The sequence below is a fragment of the Pongo pygmaeus genome, chromosome 9, assembly GCF_028885625.2.
Source record: "Pongo pygmaeus isolate AG05252 chromosome 9, NHGRI_mPonPyg2-v2.0_pri, whole genome shotgun sequence".
Classification (NCBI taxonomy): domain Eukaryota; kingdom Metazoa; phylum Chordata; class Mammalia; order Primates; family Hominidae; genus Pongo; species Pongo pygmaeus.
In genome coordinates, this window is record NC_072382.2 from 4,353,765 (window position 1) to 4,379,321 (window position 25,557).

Consider the following 25,557-nt stretch of genomic DNA (forward strand, 5'->3'; position numbering starts at 1 on the left):
GGCGAGTGAGCGTGGTGAGCATGGCGAGTGAGCGTGGCGAGTGAGCTTTCCGTGTGCCCTAAACCCCCCAGACCGCGGTGTCACAGCACCTTTCCCCCGCAGATCTGTTGGGCACCCCAACATGGAGTCTGGCCCCCATTTGGGATGGAATGTTCTAAAATATTCTTCATTCATTCTACTTTCTTTAAATGGAGAACATCATTTAATGTCTCCAGTCATCCAAGGCTGTCCTGCCAGCTGCGTTTGGGCGCCAAGCCGTGCCAGGCCCATGTGTGGCACAGCCTGCTCTCTGTGGCGCTGGCATTCGGTGCTGTTGCATCCTGGGGTCGGCCGTGCACGCTCTGCCATCCGGCCTCTCCCTCTGTGTGCATGGGCCTGCCTCTGCGGCCTTTCTTCCTTGTCTGATTTCCCGATCCTTATCCCCTGCGTGCCGCAGATCCAGTTAGCCACCCTGTTAGAACTCTGCATAAGGTAAAAGTAAACCCGTACATCCGCCCCAAGTGAGAGGCAGAGTAGTTCTGCAAGCCTAGTGCCTGGGTGCCAGGCTTGTGGCGGCCGACGGGGCGACCCAAGAGGCTTCCTAGCCCACATCCTCTTCTAGGCTGTGTCTCAGTAGCCAAGGCTGATGGAGGGGTGATTGATGGTGAGGCTGGGGGTGCCCCTGAGACAGCACTCAGGGCCGCCCCCAACACTCGGCCCTCCCCACCGTCTGTGCGTGCCTCCCGCATCACCCAGTGCTTTCTCTGTGTGGAATGGGGCTGTTCTCTGGAGGTTCTGCTCCGGGGGCTGTTCTGCCCCCTGGCTGGCGGGTCTTATCTCCCCCTGGAGCAGGCAGAGCCCCAGGGAACCAGCACAGACTCCACCACTGACGGAGCAAGAGTGACAGCCACCTCCTCCTCCATGCATTTGCTGCAGCAGACAGGTCACCCCCACGTCATCCTGCCCCTTCCTCCTGACCAGAGCTTTACTCTGACCAGGGGCCAGGACACTGCATGGGACAGTGGGAGCCACCTCCTTAGCACTGGCTCAGGGGAGGACGCACCCCCAGAATACCATATGAGCCATGTGCCACCTGTGATTTTGCCCCATCCAGAGCCTGGCACAGAGGCCCAGCGTGCAGTCCACAAGAGGCTTGGCAGGCAGTGTCTACTCCACTGTGCATCCTTGGCCCAGCGCCTAGGGAGAAAGGCGGTGGCCTCAGATCCCCTGGTCCCTCCGGGTCACTGTCGGCTAATTCTGGGGGAAGGACTGGCAAGGCTGTTTGGAAGAGGTCAGCGCCCGGGGACTCTGTGTGGGCTGCTGGCTGTGTCCACAGGCAGGGCTGCAGGAGCCCCCGGGCGGGGTGACTCAGCTCTCTGGCCTTACCCAGGCCTCAGGCCGGGGAGGTGACCGCCTGAATCCCCACTGGTCTCTGCCCCTCATCTCCACCGCTCGCTATGGCCCCGTGGGTGTGCTGGGCCCAGGATGGTCACGAGTGTTCAAGGGTAACGCCCCTCTGCAAGTGAGTGAGCGACTTTGAGATCACTGTTTTGTGACACTCGTGGGGTCTCTCACTGCCCTCTCAATGTAAATCCAGCTAGGGCAGGTGACTGGCCAGAGTTCCTCAGGGCACGTGCCCCATAAAGTGCCTCCTGGAAGACCCCCCACAGGCCTCTGTGACCTGCTGCAGGGTTGACGTCAGCTGCACCAGGCCTGGCCCCGCACACACAGTCCCTGTTGCCAATGGAATGTCGAGGGTCCCCTCTGCGGAGCTGACTGGTGCCTCTGCAGGACTGAGCCAGGGCCCAGCCGCCTATTTCTTCACTTTGTTGGGAGTGTTTGAGTGGCCTGGGCTTGCCACAAGTGGCTACAAATGGGGCGGCGTCAAGCAAGGGGAATGTGTTCCCCCATAGTCCTGGGAGCCAGGAATCAGACAGCAGCCTCACAGGGCTGCAGCCAGGTGTGGCAAGGCCCCGTGCCCTCCCAAGACTCCGGGGAGGAGGCCTCCTGCCACTTCTAGCTTCTGGGGGCTCCCAGCATTCCTTGGCTGTGGCTGCATCCTGTCTCTGACTTCATCTCCACATGCACTCTCCCAGCTGTGTGTCTCCTCCTCTTCTGTCTCTTACGAGAATACTTGTCATTGGATTTTAAACCACCATAAATCCCGGGTCATATTCTGTTGAGAAACATAATTACATTTGCAAAGACTTTTTCCAAATAAAGTCATATTCACAGGTTCCGGGGGCTAGGACATATCTTTTGGGGGCTGCCGTGCTGGCCCTGGGGGCTTCTTTCCTAATGAGCATCCTGGGGGGAGGTTTCCCTCCTCCGCTTCTCAGGCCTGAATTGCGAAGGGGCTGTTGGGGACACCCCTGCAGGGGACTCTGAGAGGGGGCCGCTCAGGGGACTTGGCAGATCCTTTCAAACTAGGATCTCAGTGTTTGGGAGGCCCCGAGGGAGCAAAAGGAGCATGGGCAGGCCGTGCCCCCACCCCTCCCCAGCCTCATCTGGGGAACCCTCTTCTAGCTGACGTACGACACAAAGCCCAACACTCAACACGGCTTGGAAAATGCTGTTTATTTCCTGGAGTAAGAAGGGTCCTCTGCTCTGTTCTCACCCCATGGTTCTCTCCTTCACCAAGAGACACTGGGCTGGGATGAGCTCAGACCAGCCATGTACCACAGCTCTTGGAGAATGGGCACCCATGCAGTGGAACACTACTTGGCCATAAAAAGGAAGAAAGCGCTGTGACGTGCCACCTTGTGGGTGAGCATGGAAGGGGTGACACTGAGTGAAAGAAGCAGACACAAAAGGTGGCATGGTGCACGGTTCCATTTTCATGAAATGTCCAAGACATTGGCTCAAGAAGTGAGAGCCAAGCCTGAGGTATCTGACCCCAGCTGAAGGGCAGCCATGGGCCTGAAGCCCAGGAGCTTGTGGGAGACACTGAGTGTGGGAATCGGGTCCCTGGGAGTGCGCCCTGTGCCCACTGCAGCCATATGGGTGCAGACGCAGCCTCAAGATCGGCCAGCCATTCTGCCTCTTGAGTTCACCGGAGGCCACAGCTCGGCTTCATGGGGACAGCTCGCCAGCCTGGGTGGGGACAGCCCTGGGGTGCACAGCCGCACTTTGCTGGCTGTGGAGTGGCCTCCAGCCTACAGAGCCGGCCCACACGCTGACGCAGCTCCGGTTTTATTTTAGACCAAGCCTCATCTCAGCTTGGTCCAACGGACTTGAACTTTAACAAACAACAAGCGTGATGAGCCTGCCACGCCCCGCCACTTACAGCTGGCCCAGCCCCTGGCACTGTGAGTTCCGCTCAGACCACACAGGGCAGGCTCAGCACAGAGCCGGGCAGTGAGGCCAGGGTGAGGAGGTCTCCTGGGTCGGTGCCTCCAGCAGACCTGGGTGGGATTCAGCCCAGGGTGAGGGCCCCCAGGGGGCAGGCATGGTGCTGTCGGTGGCTGGGGCCTGGGGGTGCAGGTGTGTCCACGTGCCTTGGTGGTAGTGTGTGCACCTGCAGAGAGTTGGGCCCTGCAGGGCTGGTCTGGCTTCAGGCCCAGCCCCCACGCAGCCCCCTCAGTCACCCAGCCTCGGGTGAGCTACATGTCCATTCTGGGCTATGTGCCTTTCCTGGGGTCTCCGGCCAGTCACTGCTTCCCCTAAGCTTACCAGGCCCTGACACCTTCTTCTCAGGCTCCCAAGCTTCCCAAGTGCCTGGGCCCAGCTCCCTGCCAGCAGACGGCCACCTGAACCTCTCCTGCCCCATGGAGCACAGGGACTTCCCACAGTGCTGCTAGGTGGTCCTGCTGCAGGGCTGGCCTGGGTCCCCCTGAGTGGCCATCCTCCTGCTGAACTGTGCAGCCCTCAAAGATGGGGCCAGGAGTTATTCATTCCCCAGTGTCTAGCACAACACTTGACCTCACAGAGGCAACCTGACATGAGATGCACCAGCAGACAGAAGGACTGGGGGATGGACGAATAGATAGATGAATGGACTGATGGATGATGGTGGATGGATGAATAGATGGACAGATGGACGGATGGATGGATGGACTGATGGATGCTGGTGGATGGATGAACAGACGGACAGAGAAATGGATGGATGGATGGACTGATGGTTAAACTGATGGATGATGGCAGATGGATGGATGGATAAATGGATGGACTGGTTAGACTGATGGATGATGGCAGATGGATGAATGGATGGATGGATGATGGTAGATAATGAATGGATGAATGGAAGAACAGATGGATAGAGTGATGGATGAACTGAATGATGGAGGATAGAGGATGGATGGAAGGACAGATGGATGGATGGAGTGATGGATGGATAGAGCGATGGATGGACTGACTGATGTGATAGAAAATGGATTAGGTGAGCGGATGGATGGAAAATGGATAATGGAGGGTGGGAGGGAGGAAGGTGTTCGTGGGAACCATCCCTGGTCATGAGCACTACTGCCTCACCTGCCCCAAAGCCAGTCTTCCCTCCAGGTCAGCTCTGCCCTGTTCAACATGGGTGGGAAGCAGAGTGTGAGAGCCAAGGACCACCCTGCCCAGGGTCCTGGAGCCACAGCTCCTTTGTCAGTATTTCCGCAGCCAGAGGCACCGTCCACATCTCCTGCCCCTGCATAGCTAACGAACTTGACTATCCTCATCTCTGCTGGGCCGAAGCAGCTTCATGGCCTGACCGCACTCCCCGTGAGGCAGACGGTCAGGGGAAAGACCGTCATGCAGATCGTGAGTCCCTCCCTCGCCACTGTCCTCTACATCCCTCGGTCTGTGCAGTAGTGTCTGAGGGGTCACCTGAACTGATGAGCTGTGTCACTGTCATTTATGGGAAAAAATGACATGCTAGAGTGAAGACACCAGTTTGGACTCCCCAGCAGTCTCAGGATACTGTCATTGTTTCATCCAGCTGGCATTTGTTGAAGCCAGCCTGGCTCAGGGGCAAGACCACAGACTGCAGACCAGGACACCTGGGGCCTTGTCCCAGCCCTGTGTCCTGCCCTGGGCCCTCCATGGTGGCTTCTGTCTGTGTATGGGGACAGTAACAGCACCTGCCTCCCAGGGCTGAGCGAGGACTTAGTGAGTTACCACCTGATATGGTTTGGCTGTGTCTCCACTCAAATCTCATCTTGAATTGTAGTTCCCATAATCCCAACGTGTTGTGGGAGGGAACCAGTGGGAAGTAATTGAATCATGGGGGCGGTTACCTTCATGCTGTTCTCATGATAGTGAGTGAATTTTCACAAGATCTGATGGTTTTATAAGGGGCTTTTCCCCCTTTTACCTGGCACTTCTCTCTCCTGCCGCCACGTGAGGAAGGACGTGTTTGCTTCCCCTTCTGCCATAAGTTTCCTGAGGCCTCCCCAGCCATGCGGAACTGTGAGTCAATTAAACCTCTTTCCTTTATAAATTACCCAGTCTTGGGTATGTCCTTATAGCAGCAGGAAAACAGACTAATACACTGCTCCTCTAGGGCAGCACCAAGCAGATACTGGCCTTTACTCCTCCTTCACCAAGAGACACTGGGCTGGGATGAGCTCAGACCAGCCATGTACCACAGCTCTTGGAGAATGGGCACCCATGTAGTGGAACACTACTTGGCCATAAAAAGGAAGAAAGCGCTGAGACGTGCTACCTTGTGGGTGAGCATGGAAGGGGTGACACTGAGTGAAAGAAGCAGACACAAAAGGTGGCATGGTGCACGGTTCCATTTTCATGAAATGTCCAGGACAGGCCGATTGGTGCTTGCCTATGGCTGGGGAAGGTGAGAATGGGGACTGACTGCTAATGGGTAGGGGGTTTCCTTGTAGGGGGATGAACTAGAGGTGGTGCTTGCACAACACTGGGAATGTACTAAATGCCATGGAGTCGCACACTTTAAAAGTGTGAATTTTACATTATATAAGCTCATCTCAATTAAAAAAATGTGCATATCCCCCAAAAAGCTGATGGGAGCCAGTCATTGGGGAACAGAGGGGCACCCAGCATGGCTGCGGCAGAGGGAACGCCAGGCAAGCAGGGGGAGGGGCCAGATGGCATGGGCCCCCGGGTTGTGATTGGAGCTAGGTTGGACATTCTCCGCAGTTCTGACACCGGAATAAGGATGTAGAATTTGCACCTAGGAGTCTCTGTATTTGAGACCTTGAATCGATTGTCTTTTTGAAAAGAAGTCCAGGCACAGTGGCTCACACCTGTAATCCCAACACTTTGGGAGGCCAAGGCAGGAGGATCGGTTTAGCCCAGGAGTTTGAGACCAGCCTAGACAACACAGCAAGACCCCATCTCTACAAAAATAAAAGTCTAAACATGTAAAATGTTCATAAAATACACATAAAATTCACCATTTAAAAGTGTACAGTGATATTTGACACATTCACAGGGTGTGCAACCATCACCTTCTTCCGGTTCCTGGAGATTTCCATCACCCCAGAAGGAAACCCCATCCCCAAGGGCCATCCCTCCCATTCCCCCTCCCCCCAGCCTCCGGCAACGTCTGCTTTCCACCTATGGAATTTGGCTTCCAGCTATGAATTTGGCTACTCTGGACGTTACATAGAAATGCAATCATGCAAAGTGGGGTGCTTCGTGGCTTCTTTCATTCAGTATCGTGTCTCTGAGGCTCTCCTTGTTGGAACACGTGTCAGCATTTCATTCCTTTCTGTGAGTGTCGCACTGTATGGCTCGACCAGAGTGTTATTCATCCCTCTGTCCATAGACACTGGGTTGCGTCCATCTTTTGGCTACTGAATGGTGCTGCTGTGGACGCTGATGTGTACATGTCGGTCTAAGACCCTGCTCTGAATTATTCTGGGGTTATAAGTAGGCATGGAATTGCTGGGTCTTTGGGTAATTCTGTGTTTAACTCTTTGAGGAACCTTCAAACTCTTTCACCGCAGCTGCACCATTCTGCATTCCCACTGAATGCTTTTTTTTTTTTTTTTCCCATGGACAATGGACTCTATCGGGAGCTGGCTTCACTGTGCTAGGCCTGCTTCCCTGGAAGAGGGGCTCTGGGCCTCTTTCTGGGTTGTGACTCCATTTTAGAGTCTGGCGAGGACCAGGGGCCCTCCCTCTAGGAAAATGCACACAGACCCACAATTCTGCCCATAGACTCGAGGTGTTTGCTGACGGGCCACCTCTGTGAGCCCACAATACCTTTGTGCAAATGTGAGAAGGCCCCCCACTCTGGAGGGGCATGCCAGCAGCTGTGCACAGCATGGGGGGCAGAGCACAGAGTGGACTTGACCACCACCCCCAGCAGATGCCCTTGTGGAGTGAACGACCTACACAGTTGTCCAGGGCAGTCCTGCCTGCTGACACCCGGAAACACATTTATCTTGCACAGTGTGGGGGCACCTGCCTTATGGAACTGACACGTTCCTGAGAACAGCTGCCGCCACGGGAATTGCAGCTCAGCGTGCCCAGTTTCTCAATGACAGGCAAAAGAATCGAGGAGAGGTTTCCTTGGGCCTTTCTGCCCAGGTGCAGTGATCCAGAGGGAAGAAGCCCAGGTTGGAGGAAAATGCTCAGAGCTCAGTGCCCAGCCTCTGTCCTAGAGAGGGGCATATATCCCAGAACTGTCACTACACACCACGGTCCAGGCAGACAAGGAGAGATCTGTCAGCTCCGGGAAGGTTTGGCAGAGACAAGCCCCAGCACCCAGAGCTGTGAGGTAGGAAAGAAATGTATAGGGGGCAGTGGAGCTGCAAGGACCCTGTCCCATCAGTGGGGGGCCAGCCAGCAAGTGACCAGGTATGGAGAAGCCACTTCCGGCCCCCGAGTGACATGCAGGCCCAGGACTTCCCAAGGCCCCCAGTGTCTCTGCGCTCCTACCCAGTCCCCACGCCAGCCCCGAGGTGCTGCTTATCCCTACTCCTAGGACGCAGAGGGGCAGCAAAATGCCTGTGGCCACACAGCAGGGCCTGGGGACACTGAGATGGGACCTTAGCCCTAGACTTGTCCTCACAGCCCTGCTGCATGCCACAGTCACCCGGCCTGCCCTGGCATGGTCCCAGGCCTCCCTGGGGCCTCACCCTCAACCGTGGCCTGGGAACAGTCATCCACCCGTGGGGCAGTCAGTCCAGTGTGGGACAAAGAAAACCACAGCTCACCTCTGCCGAGCATGCACCCCAGGCTCAGGCCCCCGGGTGCGTGGGTGCATTTGCATTTGATCCTCCAAGACCCCAAAGAGCGGCCCCACTGCCAGCCCCTGCACAGATGGATGCAAAGGCCCAGAGAGCCGCTCATGGGGCGGGCAGGTGAGGCGCCTAGGCCTGGGCCGTGCCTCTCCCTTTTAAAAAATTATGATTTTAAATCATAGTAAAATACATGTAAAATCTATAATCTTAGCCTTTTTGTTTTTGTTTTTGTTTTTTTGAGACAGTCATGCTCTGTTGCCCAGGCGGCTGGGGTACAGTGGTGCCATCTTGGCTCATTGCAACCTCCAGCTCCCAGGTTCAAGTGATCCTCATGCCTCAGCCACCAAGTAGCTGGGATCACAGATGTGCGCCACCAAGCCCGACGGATGTTTTATTTATTTTATTTTTTTGTATTTTTAGTAGAGATGCGGTTTCCCTATGTTGTCCAGACTGGTCTCAAAGGCCTGGCCTCAAACGATCCACCTGCCTCAGCCTCCCAAAGTGCTGGGATTACAAGCATGAGCCACCACGCCCGGACAAAATCTCAGCCATTTTTAAGCATACACTTCAGTATACTTACATTGTTGTGCAATCGTCACCACCATCCATCTCCAGAACTTTCCATCTTCCCAATAAACACTGTCCCCAGTAAACTCTGTCCCCAGTAAACACCAGCTCTTCATTCTCTCCTCTCCCAGCCCCGGGCACCCACTGTTCTACTTTGTCTCTATGGATTTGGCTACTCTAGGGACTACAGATAAATGGAATCACGCAGTATTAGTCCTTCTGTGTCTGGCTTATTTCACTGAGCATGATGTCCTCAGGGCTCATCCACATTGTAGTACGTGTCAGCACTTCCTTCCTTTTGTGTTTTTAAATTTTTTTGAGACAGGGTCTTGCTCTGTCGCCCAGGCAGGAGTGCAGTGGTGTGATCATAGCTTAGTGCAGCCTCAAATTCCCGGGCTCAAGCAATCCTCCCACTTCAGCCTCCCAATTAACTGGGATTACAGGCACATGTCACCACACCTGGCTAGTTTTTAAATTTTTTGTAGAAACGGCGTCTCACTGTGTTGCCCAGGCTGATCTCGAACTCCTGGGTGCGAGGATTGTTGCAGCCCGGAAGTTTGAGACCAGCCTGGGCAACACAGTGCAAAGATTACAGGCATGAGCCACTGTGCCTGGCCTCCTCCTTTTCACGGCTGAGTAATATTCCATCGCATGGATAGACCACATTTTGTTTATGCATTCATTCATCAGGGGACATTTGGGTTGCTCCCACCTCTTGGTTATTGCGATGACGCTGCTGTGAGCACGGTAAGCAAATATCTGCCTGAGTCCCCGCATTCCTTTCTTTTCTTCTGTACCCATGGGAATTGCTGGATTATGTGGTAACTCTGTCGAGTGTTTTGAGGAATGCCATACTGTCTTCATAGCAGCTGCACCATTCTACATCCCCACAACCCAAACCACAAATGGTCGTAACTGGTAAGCAAAAAAACCAACTGTGGTCTGTCCATGCAACGGAATATTATTCAGCCATAAAGAGGAACAGAAGACTGATGCCTGGTCCAACATTGTGAACCCTGAAAACATGAGGCCAGGTGAAAGACGCCAGGCACAAAAGGCCAGATAGTGTCTGATTCCTTTCACATGAAATGCCCAGAATAGGCAAATCCAGAGAGACAGGGAGGAGGTGAGCGGTTACCAGTGGGAGGGGGAGGGGAGTGACTGCTCATGAATGAGGGTTTCCTTCTGGGGTGACGAAAACATTCTGGAACTAAATAGAGGTGGTGGTTGCAAAGTGCTGTGACTGTACTAAATGTTATCAGTGGTCACTGCTATGCCACGTGTATTTTACCACAATGCAAAGGTTCATAGGTCTTGGAATCTCTGTCAGGAGAGGAGGACCTTCTAGGCTGTCCTAAAATAACCCAGAATCTGCATCCGCCGCACTGCAGCCTGCATCCCACGGCACCTTGTGGGGGGTATTGGGTGGTAATGGGGAACCCATGCACTGAACCCCAACTGCCCGGTTCCACTGCATCAGCCACCATAACCAGCTGTGTGGCCTTGGGCAAGTCACCCACCTTCTCTGGGCCCAGCCTCCATCTGGAAGATGGGATGACAGTACTGGCTGCTGACAGGGCTGCTGGGAGGACTGGGTGAGATTCTGCAGTGGGTACAGGCCCTGCTGTTGCAAGTAGTGGGTGCCATGATGGTTTCCTAGCATGACACGGGGCCTGGGCTGGTGCCACATGAGACACTGGTCCTGGCCTGGTGTGCCACTGGCTCCCCAGGCACCTGTTTCTTACTCCCTGGTCCCGAAGGGGAGTAAGTGACCAGGGTGTCTGACCCCCACTGAGTTCCGCCCCAACCCAGGCTCCAGGATGCCCCATCATCTGCCCCCAGCATCACATTGAGGAGATCCCGTCTCCTCCCCTAAAGCTCCCACAAGGCCACCAGTGGGGGGAAATCATCACAGGGGGCCTCTCCAGGACCTTTTATTTCTTCAAACAGGGGAGCCCCTCATGAGACGCGGGTGTGGGGGCCCTGGAGCAGGAGCCGCCACCTGGGTTGCTTGGGGTGCTGTGCTTCTCCCAGCTCGCCGGCTGCCACAGACCCCCCTTCACCTTTCACCCTCCCCCACTCGGCGTAGGTGATGTCCCCCGTGGGTGCTGAGGACGCTTGCTTCCTTCCACACCCCTGGGGAGCCGGCGAGCTGACCCGCTTGTCAGGGCATAGTAAAGAACCGCCCAGGAGAGACCCCCTTCTGCCCTCAGCCTCAGGCTGTGCCGGGCCTGCTTCTGCCCGGGCCTTCACCAGGATGCAGGAGCCCCCCCGCCCCGCTGCCCCATGGAGCTCTGCTGCCCCCACGCTGGCTGACCGGGGCAGGCTAACAGAGCTCTGGGCAACTTGGACACTGCGTGGTAAATGGGAAAGAGCCCCGTCCAGCCCCTCCCCATGGGTGCCATAAAGGGCCATGAACTGGGGTGTTCTGTGGGACCTGGAGCCCCTTTCCAGGGTCCCATGGGCACCAGGTGACACCTGCATTGCACTTAGAGGCACTGGCAAGGAGCCTCGCGTCAGCCCTGCCAAACCCTCCTGCTTCCACCAGATACCAGGGCACCACAGCAGCCCGAGAGCCACGTTCGTCCCACACATGGGCAACCTGACCCTCAGACCTCAGGGACGCCTGGCGACGGGGTCTTGGCCTGCCAGGTCCTCAGCTGGGGCTGGCAGCATCGCGCCAGGTGCACCTGATGCTCGGTTGGTTTCTGTGCTGCCATCCTGGTTTCCACCTCCTGCCTTGTCATCTGGGTCTGGATCATCTGCAGGGATGGGAGGACGGTCATAGAGTGTGGCCTGCCCATTTGCTGCGGATGCGCCTGGCAGCTCTCCAGGTCCTTAACATGCACTCAGGCCCCTCCCTCCCACCTACCATCCCGTTTTGCGGCTGAGACACCTGAGGCCCTGGCAAGGTCGGGGTCGCCCGGTGAAGGAGCATGGGCGGGAGTCTGGCTGCCTGGCCGCCTCCACAGCCTCCTCTCTGCCCTTTGCCCTGGTCTGCCATTGTCCCTGGGTGTCCTCTGTCCTAGCCTCCTGAAGGAGAGTCAGGCACGTTCATAGCTCAGCTTATCAGAGGGGTCTTCTCCACGACCTCGGAGTCTGAGTCACCACCACGTCCCCTGCGAGGCCACATGAATGGCCAGGGAGATTTGGGGGCCCGGCCTCAGGGCCCCTGCTCCTTTCACCACCATGGGGGATCCAGGGAGGAGGCGCCTCTGCAGACCCGAGCTGGCTGATGACACCATCAGTGCCGTCTCCAGGCTGCTGGAGGCGATTTATAGCAACTGCCCTTCTGAGTGAGGAGCAAATGAGTATTTTAAACACACCAGGAAGCCATGCTACTTTAGGATTCCCCAACTTGAATCAGGCCCCACCTGAGCCCACACCATTGCCCAGGGCCCACTGGGAAGCCGGAACCATGGGGGTCGTTCTAGAATGAGCTCCAGGTGGCTGCAAGCTCTGCCCAAGAGGAACAAGATCAGGGTGAGTCCAGCCCGGCTCCGTAAGGGGTCAGCACAAGTCCCCAGCCAGGCCGGCACCACACCCTCCCCAGGAGGCTTTAACTACAGGAGCCCTGGGGGTGGGTACAGGGACAGGACCCAGGCAGAATGTTCAGGAGTGTCTGGTCAATAAAGGACCAGGTCTCTAGGCTCTCCCTCCCCACACAGGGCCCGCCCAGACCACAGCTGTGGAATCAGAGCTGTGTGTGGGTCAGAACACCAGCACGATGTGAAAGAGGCCTGGAGGCCAGGATCAGGGAAGGGGACGGTGTGAGAAGGGGACGGTGTGAGGAGGGTCCGGGATGTGGTTGTGTAGGAAGCGTTGAGGACTGGGAGCGTCTGGTCAGCAGCCAAGGTGACCTGGGCGGTTGGCATACCTCTGAGACGAGGACAGGGATGCTCCCAGGGTGGTGGCCATATGGGGCGGGTACAGGGAGGAGAGTGGGCTCAGAGGGGCTCCCCTGGGATGTGATTCTGATAGGGCCAGGCCTGCAGAGGTCGGCAGCACATGATAAGGGGTGTTCAGGAGGGAGGGAGGGGGTCCTTCTTGCCTGAGAGTAGGGGAGGGGGAGGAGTGGTGTCAACTGAAAAGAAATCACAAAATCATAAAATTTTGAAAGGAGACTTTATTTTGTAAAGGGTTACACCTGAGAGGTGGCACTGTGACCAGCTGGGAAGCACAGCCCCTGGCCAAAGCCGGAAGCAGGCACTTCAAGGGAGTGGGGCTGGAATGAGGATATGCTGGCTAAGCACACTCAGCAGGTTATAGGAGAAGCCATGAGTATTCATACAGGGTCCCTGACGCGTGTGCGCTGAGCACACATGCATGGTACACACCTCCCATGTTCACCTCGAGGTAGAGACTTCACATTGAAAGGCATGGAAATCAGGCCCTACCTGTGGAAAGGTGAAGCAGGGACTCAAAGGGGCTCAGCACAGCCTCTGTGACCCGGCGAGAGCCAGCCCACTGCCAGTGGTCTCTTGTCAGGAGAAAGTCACTGAAATCAGTCTCTTGTCCAGTCACAGCTGTGGTTATGGCTGGTGGAACAGGGGCCAGCTGTCAGTGTCTGGAGGTGGATGAGCTACAATTATTTTAATGTTGCTTATCCCAAGGCCAGCGCTTGCTTAGCTGCTAGAGAATCAGAAAAGCCTTGTGGCGGCCAGAATCCACCTTATTCTTAGGTTTAGGGTGCAGGATCACCTTGCCTGGCATGGCCTCAGGTCTTGTTTATAGTTTGGTGTCTTATTGTGTCCATTGCATTACTCTCCGGATCTGTGTTTTAATGTGAGTGCTGGCCAGTTGTGTCTGAATTGAAAAGGTGGGTTGGGGGTAGATGGGTGGGGGGTGGGGGGGCAGGGGCGGGGGCGGAGTATGCCAGGGCCTGTCCTCCTGAGAGAGGCCTGCTGGCTGAGAATGATGGGCAGTTGCCCCTCAGGCCACCAAGACTAAGGTGGAGAAGTCCAGCAGAGGAGACAGCAGTCACAGAGCAGGGAGGGGGAAGGAAGCTTCTGAGAGCAGGACCTCCCCGCCATCACCTCCACAAAACCAAAGGAGCCACATCCCCTGGGGGCTGGGAGGGGGGTGAGCTGGAAAGCAGAGATCCCCTTCTGAGTGTGCTGTTCAGGGGGCAAAGTGGTGGCTTGGTCCCATCCAGGACCTGGTGTGTGTGTTTACCGGGGTGTCAGGGCTCCCTTCCCCTGGCGTTGGGAGGTGAGGGTGCACAGTACCAGGACCCTGTTCACTCCTGTTCTGTTGCTGCCAACCCTGGCATTTCAAGAGAAACAGCCTGTTTTCTCCCCTACCTCGAGGCTCGTTTCCAAATGCCCTTTTCTCTCACCCCTCTCTTAGTCTGTCTCATGCTCCAAGCAGAAGGCAGAAAAAAAAAATCCACCATCCCCTGCCCACCCCGGGCCTGCTGGCTGGGGTCCACAGACCCGGGATGAGCTGTCCTGGGTGTTAGGGGCTGCTATCCTTAGCTCTTGGAGAGGGGCTGCCACCCACAGAGTCTGTTCCTTGGGGACTGGTACACAAAGCTAACAGAAGCGACCTAGCTGGGCGAGCCTGGGCAGGGTATACACCGTAGCCCAGGAGCAAGCCAGAGAGGTGTTTCCCAGAAGGAGAAGAGTTACCTGCAGAGAAGGGCCTGGATGTGCTCCCAAGTCCTCGAGGCCTGCACTGGGATTCTGTTGCTGGTGCTGGCCAGAGCCTCCACACACGTCCCTGTTTGCCATGGGTACTGTAAGTGTCGCTGCAGCTGCCGGGCTGTCAGGCCGATTGGCAGCAAGGCCTGTGCTGCTGCAGCTGGGACCTGCACAGGGCCTTATCTTACTCTGGTCCCCACTCAAAGCGGGCAGGCTTGCAGAGGACTTTGTAGATGGGCTGGAGAAAATGTTCAAATGTGGCCTGTGTTGCCTCCACACTCCACGGAGACCTGCCAAGCCTCGTGCCTGCGTGCATGTGTGCATGAGATGGTGAGAGGCAGCGGCATGTCCCCCCCGTCCCTTGGAGGGGCTATCTCAACATGTTCCAGAGCACTGAGGACGCAGAACCCTCACTGAACTGGCAGGCCCCTGCATCTCTGTGGGCTTCCCCCACCCTTCTTTGCATAAAAGGCATCTGAAGCATTTGCTACTTCCTGCTCGTGATCTAGTTACCGTAATGTCATCAGTATCGCGGACAGCATGATGTTTTCTGGAAAGCTGAGCTGATGGGATCTCTGAGGGCCCTGGGATGGCAGAGAGTAGGAGGCTCGGAGTGGCCTGAGGGCGGGCTGTGCATGTGGACCACTGGCGCTGTCAGGTGAAAGCAGACTCCCACTGGTGCTCCTTGCAGATCCATGGAGAGCAAAGGAATTCACAAGGTCATAGCTGCATCCGAGCGTCTGGAATTGTACCGATTTGCTCCGGTAAAGATAGCACACTGGGAACAGCAACCTCAATGGGTGTCACCACCAGATTAACTTGAAGATAGTCCATACCCTTCTCCAGGCTCCCTGGGATTCTGTGCCTCTACGGTGGTAAGGCGAGCATGGATGTGAGCGACACAGCTGCCCCTGGTGCCTTCCCATCTCCGATGGTGGCATTCACAGCTGCACTGCCCCCAGGGGGCGGGACTGCTCTGGTTACTCTCCTGGTAGAGAGGGGAGGACCCAGGGCTCCACTGCAGCTTCTGTCCCTCATCTGTAAAATGGGATCCCGTCACCACCTGGTCCATAGGGTGCTTGTGAGGACTGAATGGTATAACTATGTAAAGTCCTTAGCCCAGGGGCAGCCACGTCGTCGGTGCTCAGTTGGCACTGGCCGTTAATATCGCCTTGCTAGTCACGCTGCAGATATGGCCAGGCCCCCTCATGTACCAGGTATTCAGCCTGGGCCCTGACCCCTGACGGGGGCCTTGAAGCCAGCACGCAGTGGCCATGCAGAGCAGCACAAGGGAGGAAGGACAACTGAAGGACACAGCAGGATGAAGGGTGCTGTCAGAGGAAGCTACCCCGGCTCTCCGACTCTGCCTCCGTATGATGCTTTTCCACTGCTCTGAACTGAAATTATGGATATTCTTGTTGAGAAAAACAAGAGAGCAGACTGAGAATCCCCTAGAGCCCCTGATTCGTGCACAGCCCAGCCCCAGCAGAGAGCGCCTCCTGACACAGGAAGCGGTGAACGCTGCCCTCCGGGACCGGCTGCTGCACAGGGTACATGGGAAGGACGGCCAGGGAGCGGGCAGGACCACAGACAAAGCCTGCTTAGGTGGGAAAGCCGGCCTGCAGTACAGGGCTTCGGGGCAGCACCGGGGATCCTCCCCAGCAGAGCAGGGCCTCTGCGTCCCCCCTTCCAGTCACACACCCATCCTCAGGCATTCTCATGGAGAGACTGCTGGAGCTGCTGCTCCCCTGCTGCAGACAGAGCTGATGAGGGCCAGAGCCCTGCTCTGAGGTCACAAACTCTCCTGACAGTGGGGCAGCTGAGACGTGAACCCAGGCATTCCTACCCTGCTGTGTTTTGCCACAGTCCCAAAGAGAACTGCTCAATAGTATTTATAGAGCACCTGCTGCTGTGAGGGCTGGGAATCTGTATTTGTAACCAGTCGCATTGAGGTGTGAGGCCAGCCTCCTCCTGGTGCTCTGGACAGAGGCGCCTCCCGGTGTGCACACTGCAGCCAGCTGGACCGGGCGGATGCAGGAGCACACCCTGCTGTGCCACCCGCGTGCTTTGATGCTCGGGGAGGGGCAGGAGACAAGCAGCCGCCCCTCCACACCCACGCCAGCATTGCAGGTGTGGGCCTGTGGGCTTCTTTGCACCCGCAAGCCCTCTGCCGGAGACCTCGCGGCACTGTGTGTAAACATTTTTCAAAGGGGATGTGGATTGGAGCTGCGGGTCTGGAGGGAGGCCTCGGTGAAGGCAGCCTGCCCGCTGCCGCACGTTGCCAGGGGCAACTGTGGCCGCTAAGAGAGGAGCTGTGGCATTTAGGGGCCCAAATGCCTGGCTGGCTTGGGGCGGCTTCCCTTCTGCAAGAGTCTCAGAAATGATGCCGCCTGGTTGGAGGTGGGGGCAGTGCCCTTCTCTTCCTTCTTTCCTCTCTCCCTCTGATGGCTGCAATAACTGAGGGACTGGGACACAGTCCGAATGGATGCCAAGGACAGCCTTGAAAAAGCTTAGACAGTGTGAGCAGGTGGCCGGCCAGCCTGCGGAGCTGGAGCTGAGTAAGAGGACTGGGCTTTCAAAGCCTGAGCCAGCAGGGACTCGGAGCCCCTGGGTAGGATGAGAGAAGATAGAGGGGGGTGCCACCAGAGAGCTTTCTAGTCAAAGGAGGAAATAAGATCAGGGTTTGAATAAACCATGGCTGGAGACAAGCTAAGAATTAATGAGAACCCTGCACGTGCAGAAGTGTGGCTGCCCTGGGAGGGTGCCCGTGCCTGGACAGCCATGCTGTGGCCACCCCTTTGGTACCTTCTTGTATCTTTTTCAAGAATAAATGAATTTTTAGAGATTTGATTGGCAACATCCAGCAAAAGAGGGACACTGCCAATCAATCAAATCTAGATAGAGGTTAAGCCGTGCATTCAGCCGTGCACGCAGCAGGATAAGCCATCCTTAAAGAGACAGAGACCATCAAGGACAGAGCAGAAACGGTGATGGCGGCTGCACGGCAAGTGGACTCAAAGGCCTCAGAAAGCTGGAGCGGAGCTGTGGTGGGGAAAGCTGGTATAGTCAGAATCACGTGGCGGAACTGCAAGAGGCTGTGGCCTCTGCCTAGGAGGTGGAGGTAGCCTGGGCTAAGGGCTGATGGGTAGTTTGGATAAGAAACCGTTAGAGCTAGCAACCCCATAGATGTGAACATAGCCCAAAGGTGCACTCGGAAAATTAGAACAAGGACGCATGTGGCTGTTTTCAGCTCTGTTTGGAGAGCAGAACACTAAGCACCAGACCCACCAGTAGGAGCCTGCAGTGTGTGCCGCGGAACAGCCTTGCGGGGAGGACATGTGGCTGCAGTCAGGTGCAGGGAGCGTCTCTGAGAGCTGCCGTGGCACTGTCTCCAGGGGGTGTTGTTACGTGGGAAAGTCAAGGCGAGAAGAACGTGACTAGCGTGCTGCTGTTTACCCAAGGAAGGTGGGGAGGGAATGTGCACACACACGTGCACACTCACCCACACACATGCTCACGTGCACACACACATACACATACAAAAACACACAGGTATTTGCTCATTTCTCCTTTTTAATGGAAGGATAATCCACCAAAATAACTTGTTTTAATTTTACATTGCCTCAAGGGGGAGAATACAAGGAAGAGGAAGTAGAAGGGAAAGAGTAGCAGGTTCAATTTTGGAATTGAGTAAATATTTCACGTAATTGTAAAACACAGTCAAAATTTCAAAAATCTCAAAATCCAAAACAAAATAATAGAAATGAACGTAACTGCTAATTAAATTAATGGCATTAACAAATTATGTCAAGTGGCAATTTGCATGTCATTGCAAACTGGAAAGAAATCATAACCTCTTTTCAGTAATCCTGTTATTAGTAATGACATTGGTGGTGTTAGTCTGAAAGTAATGATAGATGGATAGATGATTAACAAATGATAGAGCAAATAGATCGTGACCTTAATGTCAGTCATTAGGAACCTAGATTTTCAGCAAAGAGAAAGAGACACCAATATAAAAGAAAATAAGTAAAAACAGCATCATCCTGAATTTCTGTTGAAGCTATCAGTATAATCGTGAAGAGTGTAGAGTATTTTGTCACACCCAAAAGCAAGGAAGGTATTGAAGACACAAAGTCACATGTGATGGGCTCAGGAGCCAGTGTGAGGAAGGGCTGCTCATACAGCACAGTGGAGGATTCGAAAGCACAGCAAAAGGTAGCAGCCCAGAGCATCCTGTAGAACCGGAAAGGAAGAAAGTAGTCAAAAAACAAAAGGCTGGAGCAAATCCCAGGGAGCTCCCAGAGGCCAAGGAGCTCCCAAAGGCCACGGCCGGGACAATTTGAGCTAGAAAATAAAGTCACATTTGGTTATCATTCAGAGTACAACATGAGTATCTATGGGTCCACACTGATAAACAACTGAAAAATAAAGGGAGGAATAGACAAATCTTCCCTAACATGTGCAAAGATACTCTGTCCTCAAGGAGGTGGTGTGTAACTCCCCACCCCTTAGGTGTGGGCGATACACAGCGACTTCCTTTCGAGAGCACAGCGTGGAAAGTAGGGAAAGGAGAGTAACTTCACAGCAGGGGAGCCCAGTGAGCCCTCCCTTGGCCAGGCGAGCAGGGCCAGCACCAACAGCGATAAGTCTTGGTGACAGTGTGTGCCCTCGATACTATGTGACAGGAATGGCTCTTTACCTCCTGAACACCCGTATATACCTCAGTCTAATAATGAGAAAAAAAAATCTTAATTCAGGGGTAGAACAAAAGACCTGACCAGCAGCCAAAACTGTCAAGGTCAACAAAACAAAGTCTAAGAAACCATCCCAGCAGGCAGAGCCTAGAGACGCAGCAACTAAACGTAATGTGGCGTTCCGGACAGATCCTGGGACAGATCTGTATGGGACATCAGGTAAAAATTAGAGAAATCCGAAAAAAATGTGGGCTTTAGTTAATGAAATATATCAATACTGGTTTATTAATTGTGACAAATGTCCCATACCAGTGTGAGATGCTAATAGTAGGGGAGACAGTGTGGAGTGTATGGGAACTCCAGATACTGTCTTCACAATGTTTTTGTAAATCTAAAACTATTCTAAAATAAAAGATTTGTTTAAAAACAAAGACTAGACCAGGCATGGTGGCTTACGCCTGTCATCCCAACAGTTTGGGAGGCTGAGGCAGGCAGATTGCTTGAGCCCAAGAGTTTGAGACCAGCCTGGGCAACATGGTGAGACCTCGTCTTTAAAAAAAAAAAAAAAAAATTAGGCATGGTGGTGCATGCCTATGGTCCTGGGTCCCAGCTACTTGGGAGGCCGAGATGAGAGAATCACTCAAGCCCAGGAGATCAAGGCTGCAGTGAGCCGAGATCATGCCACTGCACTCCAGCCCAGGTAATAGAGTAAGACCCTGTTTCAATAAAATAAAATAAAAACAATAGTAATTGTAGTAGATTCAAACTTTTATTAGTTATGTTCTTAGAAACATCCCTGAGTTCATAATGGCACTTTTTTTTTTTTTGAGATGGAGTTTCACTCGTTGCCCAAGCTGGAGTGCAACGGTGCAATCTCAGCTTATGGCAACCTCCGCCTCCCAGGTTCAAGCAATTCTCCTGCCTCAGCCTCCCGAGTAGCTAGGTTTACAGGCATGCACCACCACGTCTAACTAATTTTGTATTTTTAGTAGAGACAGGGTTTCTCCATGTTGGTCAGGCTGGTCTCGAACTCCCGACCTCAGATGGTCTCCCAAGTGCTGGGATTATAGGCGTGAGCCACCATGCCCCGCCCATAGTGACACTTTTTAAAGAACTGGTCACTTGAAAGAAGTGACTCATTCACATGAAAACTGATGAAAGGCGAGTATCCGGCCCGTATCTGGGCCTTCTCACATACACTGTGCCTCAGGGTCATCCAGGTGTGGAAAAGGGAAAGTTTCTTCTTAACAATTATTGTGGCTGGGCACGGTGCTCATGCCTATGATCCCAGCACTTTGGGAGGCCCAGGTGTATCACTTGAGCCCAGGAATTCCAGACCAGCCTGGCCAACACAGGAAGACCCCATCTCTACAAAAAATACAAAAATTAGCCCAGTGCGGTGGCACACACCTGTGGTTACAGCTGCTCAAGAGGCTGAGGTGGGAGGATCACTTGAGCCCAGGAGGTCAAGGCTGCAGTGAGCTAAGATCATGCCGCTGCACTCCAGCCTGGGTGATAGAGCAAGACCCTGCCTCAAGAAGTTAAAATAAAAATTATTCCAACTAATAAGTGGAGAAGGAGCAATAGAAGTCGAACATCACCGTTCTGCAGCTCCCAGGAGGTGAAGGATCTGGGCATGGCATTTACCAGTGGCTGCTAAAAACACTAAGTGGCAAGCTGACGGGGAGTGGGCCAGGCTGAGGGTGCTTGACCCACCGGTGCTGTCTCGTCGCAGAAAGACCCAAGCAGCTGTGCCAGGGCTCCTGGCGTGGGCATGCCCGGCACCGCCTGCAAAGGGCGCCTGGATGCGATCCCGCCTCTGACCACCACTAATAGAAGCAATGCCGCAGGATGCAATTGACTCGGTTTCCTCAGCAAATGAACTGCGAAGGGATAAAAGAGGAATGGGAAAAGCCTAGAGATGTAAAAAGGCTTCAGAGACTTGCCAGCCAGATGTGACCTGTGCATCTTGCTCATAAGTCAAGTAAACCAGCTGTACACTCAGGGAGCCTGAGCCATGACGGGGTGCCTCATGATACCAGGAATGCAGTCGCTTTTTAGGCATGAGAATGGCATTGTGGTTTTTGCTTTTTGTTTTGTTTGAGACAGGTTCTCTGTTGCTCAGGCTGGAGTACAGTGGTGTGATCCCAGCTAACTGCAGCTAATCTCCCAGGCTCAAGCAATCCTCCCACTTCAGTTGTGTTTCTTCTTAATAAGAGTCTCTATCTTCTCACAGAAAGCACGCCGAGCCATTTCCAGGGAACGCAGAGGGATATAATCGCCCCAGGGGCTGGGTGGGTGCTCTCGGAGCCAGCAGTGGCTGACGCTGGCTGAAGAGACGGCACTGGCTCAGGGTACTCATCTCTCTACTGTCATGTAACATTGGGCTTCTTCCATAATAAAAACTTGTAGAAATGAGCCTCTTTTTAATTAGTAGACTTTATATTTTGAGGAGTTTAAGTTTATGGGGAAAAATGAGTGAAAAGTACCGACTTGCCACATACCCCCTTGTATCTCTCCGTTTTCCCTATTTTTCAATTGGCTTGTCAATTGTAGCAAATGTCCCACACAGTTGAGGAGCCAATACTGATATACTATTATTAACTAAAGTCCGTAGTCTACATGAGGGTTCACTCTTGGTGTACGTTCTGTGGGTTTTGCCAAATGTATAATATCCTGTACCTACCATTATAGTATCAGACAGAACAGCCTCACTGCCCTCAGAAATTCTCTGTGCTTCTGTTCCACCTTCCTTCCCTCCCTCCCCCTGAGCCCTTGGCAACCACTGATCTTTTTACCTTCTCCATAGTTTGCCTTTTCTAGAATGTCATGTAGTTGGAATCATACAGTGTGCAGCCTTTTCAGATTGGCTTCTTTCACTTAGCAACATGCTTGTAAGCTTCCTGCAGGCCTTCCCATGGCTTGGTAGCTCATTTCTTTTTAGTGCTAACTAATATTCCGTTTTCTAGACAGACCAGTGTGTTTGTCCACTCACCTCCCAAAATACATCTGGGTTGCTTCCAAGTTTGGCAATTATTAATAAAGCTGCTCTAAACCTCGGCATACAGGTTTTTGTATGAACCTGTTCTCAACTCATTTGGGTAAATACAAAGGAGCACAATTGCTGGACCATAGGGTAAAAGTGTGGTGTTTCGTAAGAAACTGCCAAACTGTCTTCCAAAGTGCCTGTGTTATTTTGCGTTCCCACCAGCAATGATAAGCGTTCCGGTTGCTGCACATCCTCGCCAGCATTTGGTGTTGTCAGTGTTTCAGATTCTGGCCATTCCATAGGTGTGTAGTGGTATCTCACTGTTGGCTTGATTTGCTAATTCCACATGATGTGGAACATTTATTTGCCATCTGTGTATCTTCGTTGGTGAGTTGTCTATTCAGATATTTTGCCCTTTTTTTTGCTCTGTTGCCCAGGCTGGAGTGCAGTGGTACCATCTCGACTCACTGCAACCTCCACCTCCCAGGTTCAAGCGATTCTCCTGCCTCACCCTCCCAAGTAGCTGGGATTACAGATGTGTGCCACCATGCCCGGCTGATTTTTGTACTTTTATAAGAGACGGGGTTTCACCATGTTGGCCAGGCTGGTCTCGAACTCCTGACCTCAGGTGATCCACCCGACTCGGCCTCCCAAAGTGCTGGGATTACAAGCATGAGCCACCATGCCCAGCCTCATTTTTATATTCAGTTGTTTTCTTACTGTTGAGATGTACGAGTTCTTTTTTGTATTTCAAATACCAGTCCTTTATCTGATAAGTGTTTTGCAAAGATTTTCCCCCAGTCTATGGTTTATCTTTTTATTCTTTTCAGAGTGCATTTTGCAGAGTTAATTTAAGGAAGTCCAACATCAATTTTGTCTTTTATAGATTATGCTTTTGGTGTTGTATCTAAGAATCATCACCAAACTCAAGGTCATCTAGATCTTCTCTTATCTTCTAGAAGTGTCATAGTTTTGCTTTTTACATTTAAGTCCGTGATCCACTGGGGGTTAATTTTTGTGAAAGATTTCAGGCCTGTCTCTACATTCATTTTTGCATGTGGATGTCCAGCATGGCTTGTTGAAAAGACTGTCCTTTCTCCATGGAACTGCCTTTGCTCCTTTGTCAAAGATCAGTTGACTCTATTTGTGTGGGTCTATTTCTGGGCTTTCTATTCTGATCACTGGTCTATTTGTCTATTCTTTCACCAGTACCCCGCTGCCTTGATTACTGTAGCTGTATAGTAACTCTTGAAGTTGGGGAGTGTCAGCCCTGTGACTGTCCTCCTTCAATATTGTGTTGGCTATTTTGGGCCTCTTACCTTTCCATATAAACTTTAGGATCCATTTGTCAGTATTCACAAAATAACCGGCTGTGATCGAACTTAGTCTTTTAGGAGCTACTCAGAAATATGAGCTGCCTTCCAAGGAACATCAGACATTTGATGAACTAATATGAAATACAGCCCAAAACAAACACACCGAAAACAATTGAAGAAACCAATATGCAGGAAGAGTAAGATTAAGAAATGTATTACTAATATGCTCAGTGAGATCAAAGGAAAAAAAAAGTAAAATGTTCTTTCTGAAATGATCATTCGGAGAACAAAATAAGAGTTCCTGAAAATTAAAAATATTATAGCAGGTATAAAAAAAAATTTTTTTTGAGACAGGTCTCGCTCTGTTGCCCAGGCTGGAGTGCAGTGGCGTGATCAGGACTTGCTGCAGCCTTAGCCTCAAGGGATCCTCCCACCTCAGCCTCCTGAATACCTGGAACCACAGCCACATGCTGCCATGCTAGGCTAATTTTCAAAAGGTTTTTTTTTTTTTTTTTTTTTTTTGAGGAACGAGGTCTCACTGTGCTGCCCAGCAGGTCTCAAACTCCTGGCTTCAAGCAGTCCTCCCACCCCAGCTTCCCAGAGTGCTGGGATTATAGACATGAGCCACTGCTCCGGGCTGGCATTAAAAATTTGAAAGACAGACTGAAAGATAAAATTGAAAAGAATTTCTCAGAAAAGAGAAAGATATGGCCTCCGAAGAAGAAAGATAATAAAATTAGAAGGTCAGTCCAGAAGGTCTACTGTGCATAAAATAAGGATACCTCAAAGAGAAAATAAAAGAAATATTTAAAAAGTAATTGAATGGCCAGGCGCAGTGGTTCATGCCTGTAGTCCCAGCACTTTGGGAGGCCAAGGTGGGCAGATCACTTGAACCCAGGAGTTCAAGACCAGCCTGGGCAACATGGTGAAACCACATTTCTACACAGAATACAAAATCATTAGGCAGAGTGACATGCATCTGTGGTCTCAGCTGCTTGGGAGGCTGAGGTGGGAGAATCACCTGAGCCTGGGGAAGTCAAAGCTGCAGTGAGTCATGATCACACTGCTGCACTCCAGCCTGGGCGACAGAGCAAGACCCTGTGTCAAAAATTTATTTTGTCTGATATTAACAGCCATTCTGCCCAGGAACTATCTTTTCTCATTTATTAACTGTCAGCCTCTCAGTGTCTTTGTATTGAAAGTATATGGACAGCATAATTAGGTCTTCTTTTTAAACCATTTTATAAGGCCTGATGTTTAGTTGGAGTTTTATTCTATTTAACATTTAATAGAATTGTTCATGTGGTTCCATCTAGGTTTACAAGTTTGTCTTCTGTTTATCTCCTCAGTTTTTCTTTTTCCCTTTTTCTGCCTTATTTTAGATTATTTAACTATTCTTAGAACCTTATTTTAATTTTTCCATTGGCTTTACGCTATAGCTCTTCACATTCTTTTAGCAGTGGCTCAAGGATTACAGTATACATTCTTAGCTTTCCATAGTCTACTTAGAGTTCAAATTGTACACTCCATGTAAAATATAAAAACCCAGCAGCCATATAGATGCGTCTTCTTCACTCCTGCCTCACTTTATTCTATAATTGTCATGTGTGTTACATCTACACACTTGTAAACCCCAAAATCAGTATTATTTTTGCCTAAAACAGTGATATCTACTTTTAAAATTAAGAGGGAGAATCATCTTTTATTTTGTATCCAGGTGTTCACCATTTGTGGCACCCTTTGTGCCGTCCATAGATCCAGTCCCGCTTCCCTTCAGCTTGAAGAATGTTCTTTAGTGCAGGCTTTCTGGCAGCAAATAACTTGCTTTTCATTTCTTTATAAAGGTCTTTATTTTGCCTTCATTCTTTAAAGAATTTTCACCAGAAATGGAATTCTAGTTGAGTTTGTTTTACTTTCACCTGTTAAAGATGTTGTTCCGCAGTCTTCTACAGGAGGTTCTTCTCCATGGTTTCTGATGCAAAGTCTGCAATCATTCAGTCATTTTTATGTAGAGTGTGAATAATGTAAATAATTTCTCTGGCTGCTTTAAGATTCTCACCTTGTCTTTGGCTTTGAGCAGAACTGACTATAATGTCCCTATATAATTTTTAAATACTTATCTTTTTGGGGATTCACAGGCTTCTTGAATCTATAAATTTATGTCCTTCACCTAACTGGGGAATTCCTTGGGTACCATTTTTTCAAGTATTTTTTATG

At 52.3% G+C, this 25,557-nt stretch overlaps 1 protein-coding gene across 2 annotated transcripts in view; it reads left to right on the forward strand.

Moving 5' to 3' along the window:
* Nucleotides 1-25,557, forward strand: part of SHANK2 (SH3 and multiple ankyrin repeat domains 2) — a 669,064-nt gene that overhangs the window by 596,819 nt on the left and 46,688 nt on the right. The window lies entirely within an intron of this gene.